The 19,791-nt window shown below is 40.1% G+C and overlaps 1 protein-coding gene and 1 pseudogene across 2 annotated transcripts in view; both read left to right on the top strand.

Annotated features, from left to right (window-relative positions):
* CRH (corticotropin releasing hormone) overlaps window positions 1–19,791 on the top strand; it is a 182,054-nt gene that overhangs the window by 118,320 nt on the left and 43,943 nt on the right. The gene's annotated exons all lie outside the window — the stretch shown is intronic.
* Window positions 3,696–4,651, top strand: LOC123833056 (annotated as a pseudogene).

Genomic DNA, 19,791 nt, shown 5'->3' with positions numbered 1-19,791 from the left:
AGAATTTATTCCAAGAAATCACAGCAAAGTGCAGATTTAGTTTAGAAAATTTTAATCTTCACCCAAGGATATGTTTTTATTATTGAGTTTAGAGAGAGAGAGAGGAAAACATTGATCAGCTGCCTTCTGTATATGCCCTCACTGGGGATTGAGCCTGCAACAGTTTTGGTGCATGAGATGACACTTCAACCAAGTGAGCCACCTGACCAGGGTGCAAAGTGCAGATTTTAAAAGAGCTGATAAAAAAACAAATATCACAATATTAAATTGCTATATATTTTTCCCCTACATTTTTGGCTCTAAATTATTTACTATTTATTCCTGTAACAATAATTTTATTTTACTTTATTTTTTAAAATATATTTTATTGATTATGCTATTACAGTTGTCCCATTTTCCCCCCTTCACTCCCCTCCACCCTGTACACCCTCTCCCACCCATACCCCCCCTTTAGTCATGTCCATGTGTCATACTTATAAGTTCTTTACCTTCTACATTCCCCATACTATTCTTACCCTCCCCCTATCTATTTTCAACCTACCATCTATGCTACTTATTCTCTGTACCTTTTCCCCCCCTCTCCTCCTCCCACCCCCCTGTTGCTAACCCTCCATGTGATCTCCATTTCTGTGGTTCTGTTCCTGTTCTAGTTGTTTGCTTAGTTTCTTTTGGGTTTTGCTTTAGGTGTGGTTGTTAATAATTATGAGTTTACTGTCCTTTTACTATACATGTTTTTTCTTTATCTTCTTTTCTTAGATAAGTCCCTCTAACATTTCATAAAATAACGGCTCAGTGATGATGAACTCCTTTAACTTGACCTTATCTGAGAAGCACTTTATCTGCCCTTCCATTCTAAATGAAAGCTTTGCTAGATAGAGTAATCTGGGATATAGGTCCTTGTCTTTCATGACTTGGAATATTTCTTTCCAGCCCCTTCTTGCCTGTAAGGTCTCTTTGGAGAAATCAGCTGACAGTCTGATGGGAACTCCTTTGTAGGTGACTGTCCCCTTATCTCTTGCTGCTTCTAGGATTCTCTCCTTCATTTTTACCTTGGCTAATGTAACTATGATGTGCCTTGGTGTGTTTCTTCTTGGGTCCAACTTCTTTGGGGCTCTCTGAGCTTCCTGGGATTTCCTGGAAGTCTATTTCCTTTGCCAGAATGGGGAAGTTCTCCTTTATTATTTGTTCAAATACGTGCTCAATCTGTTGCTTTTCCTCTTCCGCTTCTGGTACCCCTATAATTTGGATGTTGGAACGTTTAAAGATGTCCTGGAGGTTCCTAAGCTTCTCCTCGTTTTTTTGAATTCTTATTTCTTCATTCTTTCCTGTTTGTTTTTCTTTTTCTTCCTTCTGGTCCACTCTATTGTTTTGAGTCCCAGTTTCCTTCCCATCACTATTGGTTCTCCATGCATCTTCCTTCATCTCTTTTATGGTAACCTGCATTTGTTCATCTAATTTGCACCCAAAATCAACCAATTCTATGAGCTTCCTGATCACCAGTGTTTTGAACTGTGCATCTGATAGATTGGCTATCTCTTGGTCACCCAAAAGGATGAGCCTTGGGGCATTGATCTGTTTTTCTGTTTGAGACATGTCTGTCTCTCTCTCTCTGGTCTGGTCACTCCTGTTATGGTGAGGGGCGGAACCTTAGGTGTTCACCAGGGCTGGGCACCCCAGTCACTAGATTGTGACGTTGTATGTGGGGGCAAGGGCCGGGGCGGGGGCGCGGGAACAATGGCGGAAGCTCTGTTCTCCTGGGATCTCAGTCCCTTCCCTGGGACCCTGGGTTGTGCGCTCTGCCCTGGTTCACAATTGCAGCCTCACTGGGTCTGCCAGTTGCCGCTTGCATACTCAGGGTCCACCCACTGCGATCTTGCGTGCCCCAGATGCCTTATGTGTTCCCGGTTGCCTTATGCGCCCAGTTCTCCACGTTCTTGGCATGCCTCGACCCGCGCCCGCGCCAGCGCCCTGCGCCCGGCTGCTCCTCTCCACCCCTCCTACTGGTCTGGATGAACGGGTCTACTTCAACTTCTTGGCTGTTTGACTTCCATTCAGATAAATTCTCTATCAGTTCTGGGTGTTATTCTTCCTCTAAATTATTGTTCTAATCTTGGTTTTGTGTGGAGGTATGGTGCGTCCACCTATGCCTCCATCTTGCTGGAAGTCCGACCTGTAACAATAATTTTATAAAATTTTATATAGTATAAGTGGAGGAAAAATTCAGTCTCTTCTTTGTCATGGTTGATTACAATGTGTTGTTATTATTACTGATCTTTCAGAAACTTTTGGGGCCTCACTTGTTATTGTCATATCATATGAATTTTTAGAACTATTGACAAATACAGGAAGCTCCTGTCAATTTTCTTTCTATGACTATTACAAATGTGCTTTTTCTTTATAATACATCTTTACACTCTGCTCCATGAAATCCAGGGACTTCATGTATTCTTTTAAGAAAGGTAGATATGCTTGAGATAGGGGAACTGTTCAGAGCATGGGCATTGGTAATGATGACACTCTGATCTTCTCAACTCTTGGTTATTAAACTATGTTCAGATGGAGATTAGATTACTGAAGTGCTTTCAAACCAGGTTTTTAAAAATTACATAAACTTTTTACTTTAGAATAGCTCAATTTACAGTTTCAAGTCACTTTTCACATGTCTTCTCATTTAGTCTTCTTAATACTATAATATGAGCATCTTAATATTTAAAGGGATATAAGAATCCTACCTAAAGGGATGGCATCTTATGGGCCCCATGCTGAAGAGACAACATCAGTGTTAACAGCTTTTATACAACAAACATTACTAGGAGGCAGTAGCAATTGCTATAAGATCATTATGTAAATAACTAAAAGCAAGTATTTTCCAATGATGGTTGTCCTGTAATTTAGTTGTATACTTTTGATGTACTTATGCTGCCATCTTGACCAGAAGTCCTAATTCAGTACCCAGATTATGGTCAAACACCAGTTAGGCTATTGTTGTGAAAATATTTTCTTTCATTTAAATCAATACTTTGCATAAAGCAGATTAATGTGTGTGGGCCTCATCCGGTTAGTTGAAGGCATTAAGGAAAAAAAAAAAAAAGACTGAGATCCCTAGAGGAAGAACTCTGCTTCCATGCAGTCTTTGGACTAAACTCTTTCCTGGGTCTCTAGTCTGCTACCCTACCCTGCAGATTTTTGACTTTCAGCCTCCAAAATCATATGATCTACTTTCTTAAAATCAATCAACCAATTTTCCTCTCCCTCCTCCTACTTTCTCCTTCCTATTCTGTTTCTCTGTGAAACCCTGACTAATACACATAGATTAAGTATTGATTTGTGGGGATATTGTAAGTTATGTAAGTGCTACAAATTTGGTTGGAGCCTTGTCTCTCTTTGGCTTATCTCTCTTCTCCTTTTTACCCTTATTTTGATTTTCAGGTTCTCAGAGAACAGACACCTATATACCTTTGCTTAGTATTTGTTCTCTCTTTTATGGGTAATCAATAAAAGTAGTCATTTGCAAAGTATGTTTCTACTCATTATTTACTACTTATACCAATCCTGTGGGATATTTAAAATATCCCCGTTTCAGAGATGAAAGAATAACATTAAAAATAATACTGGACCTCTGACTTTAGGCAGTGAATGAGTAATGAATTCCCCCAAACATGGAGTCTTATAGTCCAGGTCTTACCTGATTCAGGATGAGGGACTGGTGAGTGCAGGTGAGGTTATTGGCAGTGCTCCAACTCCTTTCCAATATTTTCCTTGCTCTTTACTCAGGGAAGTTGTCAGGCAATTTTTTTACCTAAAAGGGACAGTGCATCTTCTACCAAGACTTTGTGGGTATATTTGGAAGTCAGGAGATAGTCATGCTTTTACATGGCTTTCCAATATCCAGCTATGACTGATAGAAGATTTGAGAAAGTCTGATGTTGAGGCTTCCTTGAGTGATTGCCCTCAATTTCTTAGGCTTTGGATTTAACAACAAACCAAGAGCACATCACTACTCCATATTTGAGCAGGCCAGCATTGTGGAGGTGCTTTTGAGGAATCTGGGGCTTCATAACCACAGGGTCAACCTTTTGTCTCATGATTATGGAAACATCATTGCTCAGAAGCTTCACTATAGGTTCAAGCAGAATCAATTTGGTAAGCTGACCATAAAGAGTCCCTGTCTGTGAAATGGAGGTATATTTCCTGACACTCACCATCTTCTCCTTCTCCAAAAGGTTATCAAAGGTGGAGGCATGCTGTCACCCACCCTCATATAATTGATGAACCTCTTTATATTCTCTTGAGGTCTCACCTCAGTGTGGGATGTACACTTGACCCTCTGAGAGTGAGCTGTGGGGCATGTGGGCAGGGATACGCAACAAGGATGGGAACTTAGTTATCAACAGTTTCTTATAGCACATCACTCAATGGAAGAAGTTTAGAAGGCACTGGGTGGGAGCTCTTGCCTCTAACTATTCCCATTCATTTTATCTATTGGCCTTTGGATGCAGTGAATCCCTATCCAGAGTTTTTGGAGCTGTACAGGAGAACACTGCCACAGTCCACAGTGTTGATTCTGGGTGGGCACATTAGCCACTACCCATAGCTAGAAGATCCCATGGTCTTCCTGAATGCATATATGGGTTTCATTTACTCCTTCTGAACTGGGGAGAGTAGCTTCCCTGTATTACCTACCTCACCTACTGCTTTATCTATTGCATATTCCATTTAAAAAGAAATGCCCAAAAGAGGTTCTGGCCATCAAACACACTTCTCTCACAAAGATCCACCTGACTCACACTGGTGAACAGTATATAGTAAAGCCAGTAAAAATTTCAGTTAAGGGTAACCTAACAGTCCACTTCCCTCCCACTCCTTTGACATCTGATGAAGTGCATGGACTTGCCTTTGCCTTTATGTTATGAGGAAATTCTGATGAGTACTACTTACTATTCATGGTTGCAGAAAGACAGATAATCTTCTGCATAAAAGTCTTTTAACATTTCTCTAGATTTTTCTGAAAAATTTAGCAGTACTAATTTCTGGCCCCAATTGGAATCTTACAGTAAACAATGAAGAGATGATGCCTGCTTTCCTCTCCTTGATGGCTTTAAGGCCACACGATTTTATAAGTTTTCTGTGCAGCACATCTTCAAAGGAGAGTGAGTCTCCTTTGTCATAACTTTGGATTTAGTTTCATTAGCCACGTCTAATTATAGACATTTTGTTACAGTAGATTTCGGTTTAAATAATTAAGTATTCTAAGTGTACTTTAAGATTATGACTATTTACACGTATTACATGTATTTTAGATGGGTACTAAACCAGCAGACACTTACTCTGGCAGAGTAGTGAGACTTATTAAACAAATTTAACTTCTGAGTAAATTGAAATAAATCAAACTATATACAAAATTTCCTAAAAATTACAGGACATTAAAGACCAGTAGCATCTATGCCAGAGGTTTACTGTTATTAGCTGGAGAGGCTAACTCTAACAGCAAATTACAGTCTGACTGCTTATACTTCAGTGCTTCGAAGCATGTCCCTCCTGAGCTAAAGTGGAGGGGAGGGGAGCATTGTACAGTCCAAGTTATTATGCTGATTGCTTAACTTCTCATTTGTTGTCCCAGAGAGGCTTCTTCATGTAGCCCCACAATTCCTGTATTTTATAGACAGGAAAGTTTCAGAAACTTTTAAGGACAAACTTTAAAAAGCCTGTGAGCAAATGGTGCTGAATACTTTTTTTTAAGCCATAGTTTCATTGTTTTAGTTAAAACAGGATTATTAAGTGATTATTTTAAATTCTGGGTTTTTTTATTTTTTTCTTTCCCATTTCCCCCCCTTTATTCCCCTCTGCCCCACACACGCCTCCCACACACATTCCCTCCCTTTAGTTCATGTCCATGGGTCATACATATAAGTTCTTTGGCTTCTCCATTTCCTATATTATTCTTACCCTCCCTCTATTTTCTACCTACCATTTATGCTATTTATTCTCTGTACCTTCCCCTGCTCTCTCCCTCTCCCACTTACACTCCCCCAGTGATAATGTTACAGAACAAACAAGGGGGGCCTAGGACGATATACTATTACTGAAAGAAGCCCCCAGGTCCATTATGTCCGCCGCGAGAGGAAAGACGTCTCTCAATGCCAGAAATTTGTGAAAAGGAAAGGAAAAGTTTATTTAATGCTATACAAACTTAAAGTAGTGACATGCTTTACCAAAGCCGTGAGTCTTTGCCAAAATCCCAAAGTCCCTTAAAACACTCACAAACAGACACAGTCCTTCCTTCCCGCTTTGCCCAGTCCAGAGTACCGTATCTCCTAAAGCTGCGGGGGTCCCCACTCTGGCAAAGGCATGTGGTCCTCTCTCCCCGGGCCACGGGAGTCCCCACTCTGCCAGAGCCGCGTGGTTCTCCCTCTCAGGGCTGCGGGAGTCTCCATTCTGTCAAGGCCACGTGGTTCTCTCCCTCAGGGCCACGGGAGTCTTCTCTCTGCTAAATCTGTGTGGTTCTCTCTCTCAGGGCTGCACATGGTTCTCTCCAATAGCTATGACCTTCTCTGCACTTCCACAGACACATGGTTCTCCCTCTCACGGCTGCGCATGGTTCTCTCCTCAATGGCTGCCAAGTCTGGGTTTAAATCCCCGCGCCAATCTTCCTCTGCAGCCCCATTTCCAACTCCTCCCACACTTGGCTTCACATGCCAGAACTCATACCCTTCCAGCTTTACTGGACTGCCATCATGAGTCTGGGCAGGTGTGGCCCCATGTCCTGGAGCCAATCTTCTCCAGGCTCTCCCTGTGCTGTAGCTCGGGGGACCTGCCCCCAGTCACATCTTGGTGGGGAAGTTACTTCCATTCCCCTGGCTCAGAGCATGGCCACAGCTATTTAACATATCTAAGCGACCAGCCAAAGGCTATAGATATGTTAAATGACCACACCAGAGGTTAGCTGCAAGGCTGTTGCTATGCAAAACAGCTCTCAATGGCCCTGCTCCATTTGTCCCTTCCCCCAGCCCACACCTGGGGAGTGGGAGTGAGGACATCCAAAAGTCCCCTGGACACCTTGAGTTCTGGACCCCATTTTAAATGCCCATTTGGGGTCCCCCCTCTTGGCTGCACCCTGTAACAATAACCCTCCATGTGATCTCCATTTCTGTGTTTCTGTTCCTGTTCTAGTTGTTTGCTTAGTTTTTTTTTTTTTTAATGTTTGGTTGTTAATAGCTGTGAGTTTGTTGTCCTTTTACTGTTCATATTTTTTTATCTTTTTTTTTCCTTAGGTAAGCCCCTTTAGCAGTTCATGTAATAAGGACTGGGTAAGGATGAACTCCTTTAACTTGACCTTATCTGGGAAGCACTTCATCTCCCCTTCCATTCTAAATGATAGCTTTGCTGAATAGAGTAATCTTAGATGTAGGTCCTTGCCTTTCATGACTTCAAATCCTTCCTTCTAGCTCCTTCTTGCCTACAAGGTTTCTTTTGAGAAATCAGCTGATAGTCTTATGGGAACTCCTTTGTAGGTAACTATCTCCTTTTTCTCTTGCTGCTTTTAAGATTCTCTCCTTATCTTTAATCTTGGTTAATGTAATTATGATGTGCCTTGGTGTGCTCCTCCTTGGGTTCAACTTCTTTGGGACTCTGAGCTTCCTGGACTTCCTGAAAGTATATTTCCTTTGCTAGATTGGGGAAGTTCTCCTTCATTATTTATTCAAATAAGTTTTCAATTTCTTGCTCTTCCTCTTCTCCTTCTGGTACCCCTATAATTTGGATGTTGGAATGTTTAAAGATGTCCTGGAAGTTCCTAAGCCTCTCCTCATTTTTTTGAATTCTTGTTTCTTCATTCTGTTCTGGTTGAATGTTTATTTCTTCCTTCTACTCCAAACTGTTGATTTTAGTCCTGGTTTCCTTCTCATCACTGTTGGTTTCCTGTAGATTTTTCTTTATTTCACATAATGCAACCTTCATTGCTGCCTGGGTCTTTTTTATGCTGTTGAAGTACCCAGTGAGTTCCTGGAGCATCCTGATAACCAGTGGTTTGAACTGTGTATCTGATAGGTTGGCTATCTCTTCATCGCTTAGTTGTATTTTTTCTGGAGCTTTGAACTGTTCTTTCATTTGGACCTTTTTTTTTTGTCTATCATGCCTGAAGTTCTGTTTTTTATATTAGCAATTTCAAGTAGAACAACTGAAAATGGAATAAGTGTTTATTTTCTTTAATAAAAATAGATCTTGACTGAAAAAACCCCCATGAGTATTTGTTGAATTTGTCTTGGGTAAGTATATCACAGAAATAATCTCGTGTAAGCCTCAGAGTGACCCTTGGCGTGGGTGCTCTTACTACTCCTCATTTACAGACAAGCACACTGAGGAATGCAGCCAGCTAGTGGCTAGGTTAGAACTTGTACTACAACCAGCTGATTCCAAAAGAGCCTGTGTTTTATTTTCTCCCGCAGAGAGGTGCTTTCTTCATCCCCCCATCTCCACCCTGGTGAACAAGACACATCCAGAGACCTTTTGTGGCATAGGTCTCTGTACTAGTGTCATATTTCTGGAACTTGGCTAAAAGTCTGGTATTCAATTAGGACAGAGATCAAATGACTCCAGGCTGCAAAACCAGCGCCTTGCCCCTCCTGAGTTAAGGATTCTCATTTACAGCTATTAATATTGAAAGAGATGAAATATATCATTTTATTAGTCATCAATTATTCCCTGCCTTCACTGTAAAACTGCAGTATAATTCTGGGCACAAGGCACCTGAGAAAATAAGGAGAGAAAGCAGAAGATCAGAAGATTTGGGAGCCATAGAGCTCTTCACTTTTCATTCTTCTTCTTCATTTAATAGGTGAGGACACTAATGCAGGTGAGTTGAGTCACCTGCTCAAGGTATGTTAGACTGGAGCAGCTAAAATTTTTAAAAATTATTTTATTGTTCAAGTACAGCTGTCTGCATTTACCCGCCCCCACTCACTTCTCCTCACCTCCCTCCCCTGCTTCCACCCCACCCTTGGTTTTGTCCATGTGTCCTTTATAGTTGTTCCTGAAAACCCTTCCTCTCTTCCCTTTCATCATCCCCTCCTACCTCCCCTCTAGTTACTGTCCAATTGTTCTTAATTTCAATGTCTCTGGTTATATTTTGCTTGCTTTGTTTTGTTGATTAGGTTCCACTTAAAGGTGAGATCATATGGTATTTGTCTTTTGCCACCTGGCTTATTTCACTTAGCATAATGTTCTCCAGTTCCATCCATGCTGTCACAAAGGGTAGGAGCTCCTTCTTTGTTTCTGCTGCATAGTATTCCATCATGTAAATGTACCATAGTTTTTTGATTCATTCATTTACTGATGGGCACTTAGGTTGCTTCCAGCACTTGACTATTGCAAACTGTGCTACTATGAACATTGGGGGTGCATAGGTTTTTATGGATTGGTGTTTCAGGGTTCTTAGGATATAATCCCAGCAGTGAAATCTAGGCCCTCTGTATGTCCTCCTGACATAAGAAGTGTCTGTTCAAGTCTTTTTCCCATTTTTTAATTGGGTTGTTTGTCTTCCTGGAGTGGAATTATGTGAGTTCTTTATATATTTTGGAGATCAAACCCTTGTCCAAAGTATCATTGGCAAATATGGTTTCCCATATAGTTGGTTCTCTTTTTATTTTAATGCTGTTTTCTTTAGGCATGCAGAAGCTTTTCAATTTGATGAGGTCCCATTGGTTTATTCTTTCCTTTATGTCCCTTGCCTAGGTGACATATTGGTGAAAATATTGCTGCATGGAATATCTGAGATTTTCCTGCCTGTTTTCCTCTAGGACTTTGATGATGTCACAGCTTATATTTAAGTCTTTTATCCACCTTGAATTCATGTTGTGTATGGTGTAAGTTGGTGATTGAGTTTCATTTTTTGCATATAGCTGTCCAGTTCTCCCAGCACCATTTGTTGAAGAGGCTATTTTTACTCCATTTTATGCTTATACCCTCTTGTCAAATATTAACTGACCATAGAGACAGGTTTATTTCAGGGCTCTCTATTCTGTTCCATTGGTCTTTGTGTTTGTTCTTATACCAGTACCAGGCTGTTTTGATTACATTGGCTTTGTAATATAGTTCAGTGTCGAATATGGCGATCCTTCCTACTTTGTTCTTCTTTCTCAAAATTTCTGCAGCTATTTGGGGTCATTTATGGTTCCATATATATTTTTGAAATGTTTGTTCTATATCTGTGAAATGTCATTGGTACTTTAATAGAAATTGCATTGAATCTGTAAATTGCTCTGGGTAGTAAGGACATTTTGATGATGTTAATTCTTCCAATCCATGAACACAGTATATGCTTCCATGTGTTTGTGTCTTCCTTAATTTCTTTCTTTAGTGTTGTGTAGTTTTCTGAGTATAGGTCTTTTACCTCCTTGGTTAGGTTTATTCCTAAATACTTTATTTTTCTTGTTGCCATAGCAAATGGGATTTTTATCCTGATTTCCGTTTCTGATATTTAATTGTTGATATACAAAAATGCGTTTGATTTCTGAATATTGACTTTGTATCTTGCTGTTTTGCCAAATTCACTTATTAGGCTGAGTAGTTTTTGGTGGAGTCTATAGGATTTTCTATGTATACCGTCATCTCATCTGCACACAATGACAGTTTTACTTCCTCCTTCCCAATTTGGATGCCTTTTTTTGTTGTTGTTGTCTGATTGCTGTGGCTAGGACTTCCAATACTATATTGAATAGGAGTGGTGAAAGTGGACATCCTTGTCCTGTTCCTGATCTTAGTGGGAAAGCTTTTAGTTTTTGCCCATTGAATGTGATGTTGGCTGTGATCTCTCATATATGAACTTTATTATGTTGAGGAATATGGACCAGTTAAAATTTAATGTGCACACAGAATCACTTGGAATCTTTGTGCTGGTCCTGATTCTGCAGGGTTAGGATGGGACCTGGGAGTCTGTATTTTTTAACAAGTTCCCAGATGAAGCTAATGTTTCTGGTCTAGGGGCTATGCTATGAATAGGAAGGGAGAATGAAGCATTGTGACAGAGGCATTTCCCTCAAATATCTTGCACATCTAACCCTTGAAGCATGCAAACTAACACATGTTGTCCCAGGAGTGGTATGAAAAAGCAGGTAAGATGCGCTTGTAAAATGGACTTACAGCCCATAAGGCAAAGAGGGCACCATCCTGAGTGGTATATGGGGAATGGGTAAATCCCTGACACAGAATGGAGGCCCAAGGACTAAACTTTTCACCAGTGGTGACCTGGGAGAGGCCCCAGTACAAAGAGCCTCCTTTGGGGAGCAATGAGTCAGCATTTGAAAATGTTGGGGAAGAGGGAGATGTCTACAAAGGCAGTGGACTAGGCTGGTTACTATTTACAGACACACCTCATTTAATGTGCTTTGCTTTATTGCACATTACAGATGTTATATTTTTTATAAATTGAAGGTAAGACCTTCCACCAGGAAAAAGATTATGACTCACTGAAGGCTTAGATGATGGTTAGCCTTTTTTAGCAATAAAGTGTTTTTTTTTTCCTGCTCTCCAGTAGCTGAGATCTTTATTTTAACAAGCAAGTTCTCTCCTGCTGCTGGCACCTCTTCCTATAGCAGATATTGCTGGCATTTTGCTCATACCCTCTCAGGTACTCACTTCTGCATGCAAATTCTCCTAACCATGCACTTGTTCTGATTGTGTAAACACAGTGACTTTGCCTGTATGGCAAGGCAGAAGTGACAGAGAATCACTGTGCCCCCCTGAAAACAGCTTTCAACCAATGATAGATGGGCTTTGGTAGATACCCCAATTTCCTTGCCCTTCAGGTGGGTTGACTCTGTGTAATATCCTTCAGAGGTCCAAAATAGAATGAGGCTCCATTTACCTTCAGCACTAACTTCTTGATGTAGAATCCTTCATGGGCTACTCATATTTATAAGATATACCAGCTGGGAAGCAGTGGGTAGAATGAACATAAGGGTTATACAAATCAGTGGGGCCATTCAGGAGGCTAGAAGTAAGCATATAGACTTATCATCTCAATCTGAGGAGGAAGTGAGCTGCCAGACTTAACTGAAGATGAAATGGATGGCTTATGGATGTGGCAAGTTCCTGAACTGTGGCAGCATTTAAATAAGGAATGCTAGGTCACGGAGCAAGGGCTTGAAAAGGAGAATCAAATAGCAGGTTAGAGGCTGCAACTCTAAGATCCCTTCTAACAGTGATATTCTCTAGGTTCAGTCAACAATAAAGTGTTTTTAAGTTAAGGAATATATAATGCCATTGCGCACTTAATAGAATATAGTATAGTGTAAACTCTTATAAGCACTAGAAAACCAAAAATTTGTGTGACTTGCTTTACTGCAATATTTGCTTTATTGGGGTGGTCTGAAACCAAAATCTATATCTGATACATGCATATAGTTGTACTGATTCCCTGCTGAGAATGAGAAGGGGGACCTTTCTAGGACAAACTGAGGACTTTTGAAAAGCAGTTAAAGGCTGTGAGAGCCAGAGGCTCTTTTTGATAGTTTACAAAGAGACCCAACTGAGCAGTGCCTTTAGAGAGAATTGGAGAGCTCAGGGACCTCCAGGGTTCAGCTGAGTCAATTCTGTCATACTACAGTCAGGGCCCTAGTTAAGAAAACGTTATGCCCTGAAACAGGGCAGGAAGACATCTGAATGGATGTCTCTGGAGACTTCCTGAACCCTCAGAATTTCTCTAGTATAAGCTAGCACTTCCCCTGTGCTAACAGATGCTGTAAAGACCACATCTTCACAACAGGAGCTGTTCCCTCTTGCTCACCTGGCTGCCAGGTGGATAACGTTTTAAACTTTAGCGTAACCTGGCTGAGCCATGCTGGGCCTGATAAAGGAGGAAGGAGAATATACCCTGAAGGAATTTCAAAAATTAGCTGTAATGTACTTGCCATCAGGAAAGTACTCCTGGAACTAGATTTTGAGAGTGCTTGATCAAGGGGACTGGAATATATGACTAGATTAATAAGAATTCACTTTTGGGGGACACTTTCTTGGGACATGGGCTTTAACACCCTGGCAAAGACCCCAGGTGTGATGTACTGAATGTTTGTGTCCCCAGCCAACCTCCGCTGCCTCCCTGCCCTGCCCACTTCACATGCTGAAACTCTAATTTCCAATGTGATGGTATTTTGACGTGTGGACCTTGTGAGGTAATTAAGGTTAGATGAGGTCAATAATGCAGGGCACTTACGATATAATTAGTGCCCTATAAGAAGAAACACGAGATCTCTCTCTCTCTTTGTATCTGAATGCACCATGAAAAGTCATGTGAAGATATGATCTGTAAGAAGAGAATCTGAGTATGTTGGAATCCTGACCTAAAAATTCTAACCTCTAGAATTTTGAGAAACAAATATTATGATGAGAGATTGCAAGGCATTTAAGAGAGGGGGAAATGCCAGCAGCTCTACACAACAAGCCTGGCTCCCTGGATTAGGCCACACAGAAAGCTTTGGTGCCTGGGATAATGCAGATGCTGGGTGCAAAGGAAGGGAGGAGAGGGCACAGAAGTGAAACTAAACTTGATCGTTTTATTTTAAGGCCAGTCTCTATTCTATGTAAATTTTAGTGTAAAGATTTTCAAAGGAACATTAAAAAGCAACCATGGGAAGAGAAGTGGTCCTGTCTTTCTGAGCAGCATTCACCACACCTGACTCCCTCTGGGGGCACATACTTTCCTCTTAGGGCCCTTTGGGGCCTCATACAAAGGGGCCACCCATCAGATCCATGCTCCAACAAGAGCAGATTCATGAAGCAGAACAATGTGACAATGGCCTAGAATGTTTTGAAGAGTTCCAAACATTTTAATTATCATGAATGATTTAGCCTATTTCAGATGAGGTTTTCACAAGCCCCACATACATCAGAATTTGCTTGAGAATATAAAATAGTTTTCCATGGCATTTGCAATGTGGCTGGACTGCTACTTAATACTGAGCCCCACTACGAGCACCATCTGGGCTTGTCTGCAGAAGATACACTCAGTGCATTTTCTCCCTGGGGTGTGGTTGGAGACAAGATAGACAAGGGGAGGGAAAGAACTGAAATAGCGAAAAAGTGGATGGAACTTTAGTTATTCTCTATGACAGGTGGCCTTTAAGATTAAGTCAAAATGAGACTTTGAGTTACTGCTCTCATTTGGCTGATATGAGGATTAGACTAAATATGAGGACACATTTCAAGTGCATAGAAAGTGCCTGGCATTTAAGTGCTTAATATATTCTTATTGATAATAGAGCAATATTATCTTTTTTGTGTTACCCTTCCTTCTCCCTATAATACCCTCCTTCCTTCTTCCCACCTGCCTAATCTTACTTGTCCTCTTGCTTGCTCCTTGAAGTCTTCCTGACTTAGTCCAGATCACAGTAATACTTTCTTTGCCTAATGTCATAGAACTAATATCTATACCCACAATGGACACAGACAACATTTTCCTTTGTATTCTACTCTTTGCATGTTATCTTATCTCACTTGACAAAAGCAAGGCAATGGAGGTAGTGATTACAGCATGGCATGAGAAGCCAGAATAGCTGGATTCTATTATTTCTTAGCTATGTGAGCAAGTGACTTAGTTTTTTCTAAGCCCCAGTTTCCTTATCTGTAAAATGGGAATCTACAATTTATCTCATACACTTGTCATGAAGATTTAGTGATATGTAATGCAAAGCACCTAGTACATTGAAAAAAATATTTATTTACTTATCTTATGTCTGTTTGTATTTGTCAGAGAATCTAGCAGGAGGGACACAATACCTATTTCACAAATACCTGAAACAAAATTGAATTATGTTTTTGCAATCATTTTTTAGATAAAGGTTATTATGAAAATGGTGCCTCCCATACTTTCCTGAGTATATGAATCCCTGGGAAAATATAATTTGGTAGATCCAGGGTAGGGAATTTGAGCATGATGATTTTCACTTGGCAAAACAGCTGTAAACTCAAAGGATGCTTTAAACCCTCCACTACAATGTAAGGATATATGTTGCATAAAAAGAGTGGACTTGCCCTAGCTGGTGTGGCCCAATTGGTTGGAGTGTCATCCTGTACACCAAAAAAGGTGGCAGGTTCAATTCCCAGCCAGGGCACATGTCTACGCTGTGGGTTCAAACCCTGGTTGAGGTGCATATGGGAGGCAACCAACTAACGTTTTTCTCCTACACTGACATGTCTCTCTTCCTCCAAAATCAGTAAACATATTAAAAAATTTTTTTTTAAAAGAATGGACTTATACCAGTCTATTAATAATTGACTCACACTGCTGCCTAACCACTTTGGGCAAAGTGATCACCAGGAGGAGGTGGGTATGTGTGGATAGGTAGCACTGCCATCTTGCTACCATTGGGCTAGAGCCATTAGCTGCTAGAGTGGCTACTGCATCTCTAAGTGGGCTACAGAAGTATCTTCTTAATTAAATGAAATCTTAATTGAATGAAAATTTCAATTCTTTTCAAGGCTGTATAATGTGGTAATTAGAAACCTAGTTATATCTAATGCCCTGAATGACAATCCCAGTGTCATTTCACAACAGTTAAGAACCTGAGCAGATAATTACAAGTGCTTCACTGTGATTTTCGCCAACTTCAGGGAGCTCCAAGGAAAGCATGCCATTACAACCAGTGACTTTGAAAAGCTAAAGCACTGCCCCAGCATCAGGCATTGTTATCAATAAAAAGATTGTGTCTTTTATGAAGCTAGGTTGTTATAAAGGAGGTTCTCTTGCATCTAATTGGCTTCCTTTTAATTCACACATCTACAATGTATTGTTTTTATTGAAGCATGAACTGAGCTGAGGCCAAGATGAAAGAAGAGCAACATCTAACAGGGAAGAAAAAAGAACATTGAGCCCAGGAGCATCTCCCATTGTACAAGGACAATCTTGAAGGAGATTTTCTAGTGGTAGCATTTGCAGCTTTAATAGTAGACTTGAAATGTAAGCTCAATCTATTTTCAGGCAGCAAAGGAGTTATCTGTAGAGATACCTAATATATCTAAATATTCAGATAAACTCAAAACTAACAGACAACAACACCTGGAATATTTCACAAGTTGTAACACAAGCAAAGTAATTCCAGAAAAGTAGGCAATACTCTATCTGCTCAAGCCTCAAAATAAAGTCCAGAAATCCAGGAGGCTGGTTTTTAAATTCCTGGAACAGGAACTGAAAGACCAACCCACAAAGCAAGGATATGTATATGTGAGCTGCACATACTGCCTCACTACTTGACATATACTAGTTGACATCACTCCTTGGAAAAAATATTTCTTAATGTCTAAGCCTTAAAGTAAATGGTGTTATTTCAAGTAGACACAATATTATCTTACCTGAAAAAAGTAAAGGCCTTCCCAACCCATTGAACAGTGTTGGGGAACAATAACCCTCAAATCTGCTGTCTTTGTAGAAAATGTTTTTTTTTAAAGATTTTATTTATTTATTTTTAGAGAGGGAAGGGAGGGAGGGAGAGAGAGGGTGGGGGAGAGAGAGAGAGAGAGAGAGAGAGACAATGTGCGGTTGCTGGGGGTTATGGCCTGCAACCCAGGCATGTACCCTGGCTGGGAATCGAACCTGGGACACTTTGGTTCCCAGCCCGTGCTCAATCCACTGAGCTATGCCAGCCAAGGCTTGAAAATGTTTTTGAAATATTGATGATATCAATATCATGCTCTTTAGATGGTTGTACATACGAGATTTGGTTGGTACTGAGGGGTTTTATTTATGATGAAAAAGTCACAGAAGTGTGAGCTGTGATTATATATTATATGTATAATTATATATATATATATATATATATATATTCATATAAAAGTGGCCTGCAAGTTGAGATATTACATCATGGGGACTCAAGTTGGAAGCCAGTTCCATGATGTCATATTTCCAGACTGATATGTGGGATCAAGACTCTTAAGTACTTAGTTTACCTAGCTGACTGCCCAGACCTCCACATCTCATAATGGTGTTTGTGAAATAAAAGAATTATATTTTTTTGTCATTTAAAAAAATTTGAAAAGAAAGGCAACCCAGTGTTGCTGACAGAAGTAAAAAGAAAGTTGAGGTCGAGGACAGTTATATTTCTTAACTAGAAAACAGAAGTTTAGGGTAAATCAAGCAGTGGAAACTGAAATTCAGCAGTGACCCGGTTCTATGAATATAAGCAATTCACCATATATTTTCCACTGAAAGAAGAAACAAAGTATTTTGTGAAATAGTTTCAGCTGGTGTCTCAGCTAGTACAAAAATTGCTCATCAAGTGAGAGATAAAATTTTAGTGGAAATTGAAATGACAATTTGTGGTATAATGATATGCACAAGAAGCCTATGTCTATACAGGAAACTGATTTGGGTGAAATCTAGAAATTTCCATAATTAAGATCTTGGGATTTGTGAAAAACTAGATAATTATCTCTCAAATGGATTAGGTATCTAAAATTCACACTCGTCTCTCTCTCTCTCTCTCTCTCATCCATCCATCCATCTATCCAGCCATTCCTTTTTAAAAACCAGGAGTGCTGTGTGTCAGGCATTGTGCTTGGAGGAGGGTTATAGACTTCATAGGATGTAGACTTCTAGAAGAGGAGGTCTTTGAAAGAACACTTATTATGGATTAATGACTGATCTGATACAGAATTGGAAAGAGCATAACCCTTATTTTTTACCTCTTCTTACCCTTTTTCCACTCACTCTACTTTTCTGTGTTAAACAATTTGATAGGTAGGCAGATCCACTCAACCTTATGATTGCCTGATACTTTTTTCCAAATGTTTTTCCAATAATCTTTGATTAATTGGCCCTACAAATTATACACCATAAGGCATTTGTTAACAAGCTATATAAAGCTCATATGGGAATGAAAGCAGTTCTCACTTCGGTTTTCTCTGACTTCCTATGGGTTTCTGATAATCTGAAAAAATGTATTAAAGGTTCTTTCTTGTTACTCAGTGTGCTTTCCGCATGGGTGGGAGAACCACCATCAGTGCTGATGGGTGAAGTGGTTTCTGAAGAAGGACCCAGAATCTGGGACTAGTTTTCTGTCTTTCAGAATCTCAATTGCCTCACCTTTTTCACTCTTTTTCTCCCTTTCCTACATAAATACTCTAATAGCAAACACATTATGACACAGTTATTAAAGGGCCTTTCCTATATTAATTTATTTATTGGTTATAGCTACCCGAGGAGGTAGATGCTATTACTATGTCCATTTTACAGATGAGGAAGAGGGACCTAGATAGATTAAGTCATTATTTAAAATTGCACAGCTAGTAAATGGCAGAGCCTAAATTTAACCCCAAAAGGTCTGGCCCAGAACGCTCCAACCTCACTGCCTCTCATGCCAAAGTTAACCCTGTGAGGGAAATATCTTTTATCCATCATAAATTCATTACTGTTGGATGCAACAAAGAGACTCAAAATCCACCAGAGTTTTCCTCCTGGTGGATCTTCTATTGCCTGTCCATCTCCATCTCATTTGATTAACCCATTAAGAAAGGGCAAATATTACTAAGAGCTTTAAAGCATATCTCTTTGGGAACTGGGAGAATTCTAAAACCATTTCCAAGTATGGTCTGGTTGAATACTAGATACATGTCCATTAGACACAATAAAGATAATTGAGGTGATAAAAGGTCCTCCAAAGCAGACATGGTATGTTCTGGTAGAAATATGTCTCCCTCACTCTGCAACCAGTAGGTAATGAGTTGCTATCTGTTGAACAGAAGCAAAGAAATCTGTTTGGCTTTTAGGAATTTCAGTTTCCCCCATTCCTCACTGACAACTAGTGGGTACTAGATGTGATAGAGGATCTGCATAGATCCTGGCCTGATGCCAGTCCACTCCTTCTCTGATGAGACATCCCCAAATGCCTTTCATTCTCCCTTTAAAGTAGTAATAAAATATACCAGAAATAAAAATCAAAGTTCTCATCTTAGCTCACAAAAGAGTTGAGCCAGCTTCATGTAACCTTAACCTTTTCTCTTTTCTATGAAACATTTTTTGAAACTATTTTAAGTTTTGAACAGAACATTCCATTTGAAAAAAAATTAAAGTTGTCGTGACTGGGCTGAGGGGACAAAAATTCAGAATGAGCTAAGGTTCCAGGGGCTTTATTGATCTATTTCTGTCAGTTTTACAAGAGTGCAACATGCTCGTGCTTCCAGTGGTTAGATTATGACAGTCAGGGGGATCCATGACCAGCATCCTCTCTGAGTCTATAACGTGTTTCTCTACCCATCTGCCCAGGTGACCACTCTGAGGGAGTGTGGTGACCAGGCTGTCCTGAGCAGCAGGAGAGCAGGAGAATGCCTTCCACTGAATGTATTATCTCTGCCTGTTCCTTCTTCTTCCTTGCCTTTGGGACCTCAAAGGGTACATTTTGATTGAAGGGAAAATGCAATTTAAAAAGTGAACTCATCTAGATGTGGTCATGAGTATTATTGTCCCAGCTGTGCTGGATCTGATCTAATCAGATGTCTTGGGACACTGAGAGAATATGGTGCACTGCTTAGATTGATAGGGCCAGGTCACAGCTGAATTTCACATTCCACTTCTTGATTTACCCCAAACTTCCCTGTTCTCTAGTTGAGAACTTTAACTACCTTTAACCTCAACTTTCTCTCTGCATCTATCTGCAAAGAAATCCCATTGTTCCCTTTTTCTTATTTACTTTATTTTTTATTTTCCTAATCACAACAATTTCTTTTGAAATAATTCAACCTTGGATGGAATTGAAAAGAAACGATATCTATTTATATGTCTGAATCTTCCATTAGACAGTGCCTTCC

This window comes from Phyllostomus hastatus, unplaced genomic scaffold (assembly GCF_019186645.2).
Source record: "Phyllostomus hastatus isolate PE091 unplaced genomic scaffold, TTU_PhHast_1.1 phas_scaffold_21, whole genome shotgun sequence".
NCBI lineage: Eukaryota > Metazoa > Chordata > Mammalia > Chiroptera > Phyllostomidae > Phyllostomus > Phyllostomus hastatus.
This window is presented reverse-complemented; position numbering and strand designations above follow the sequence as displayed.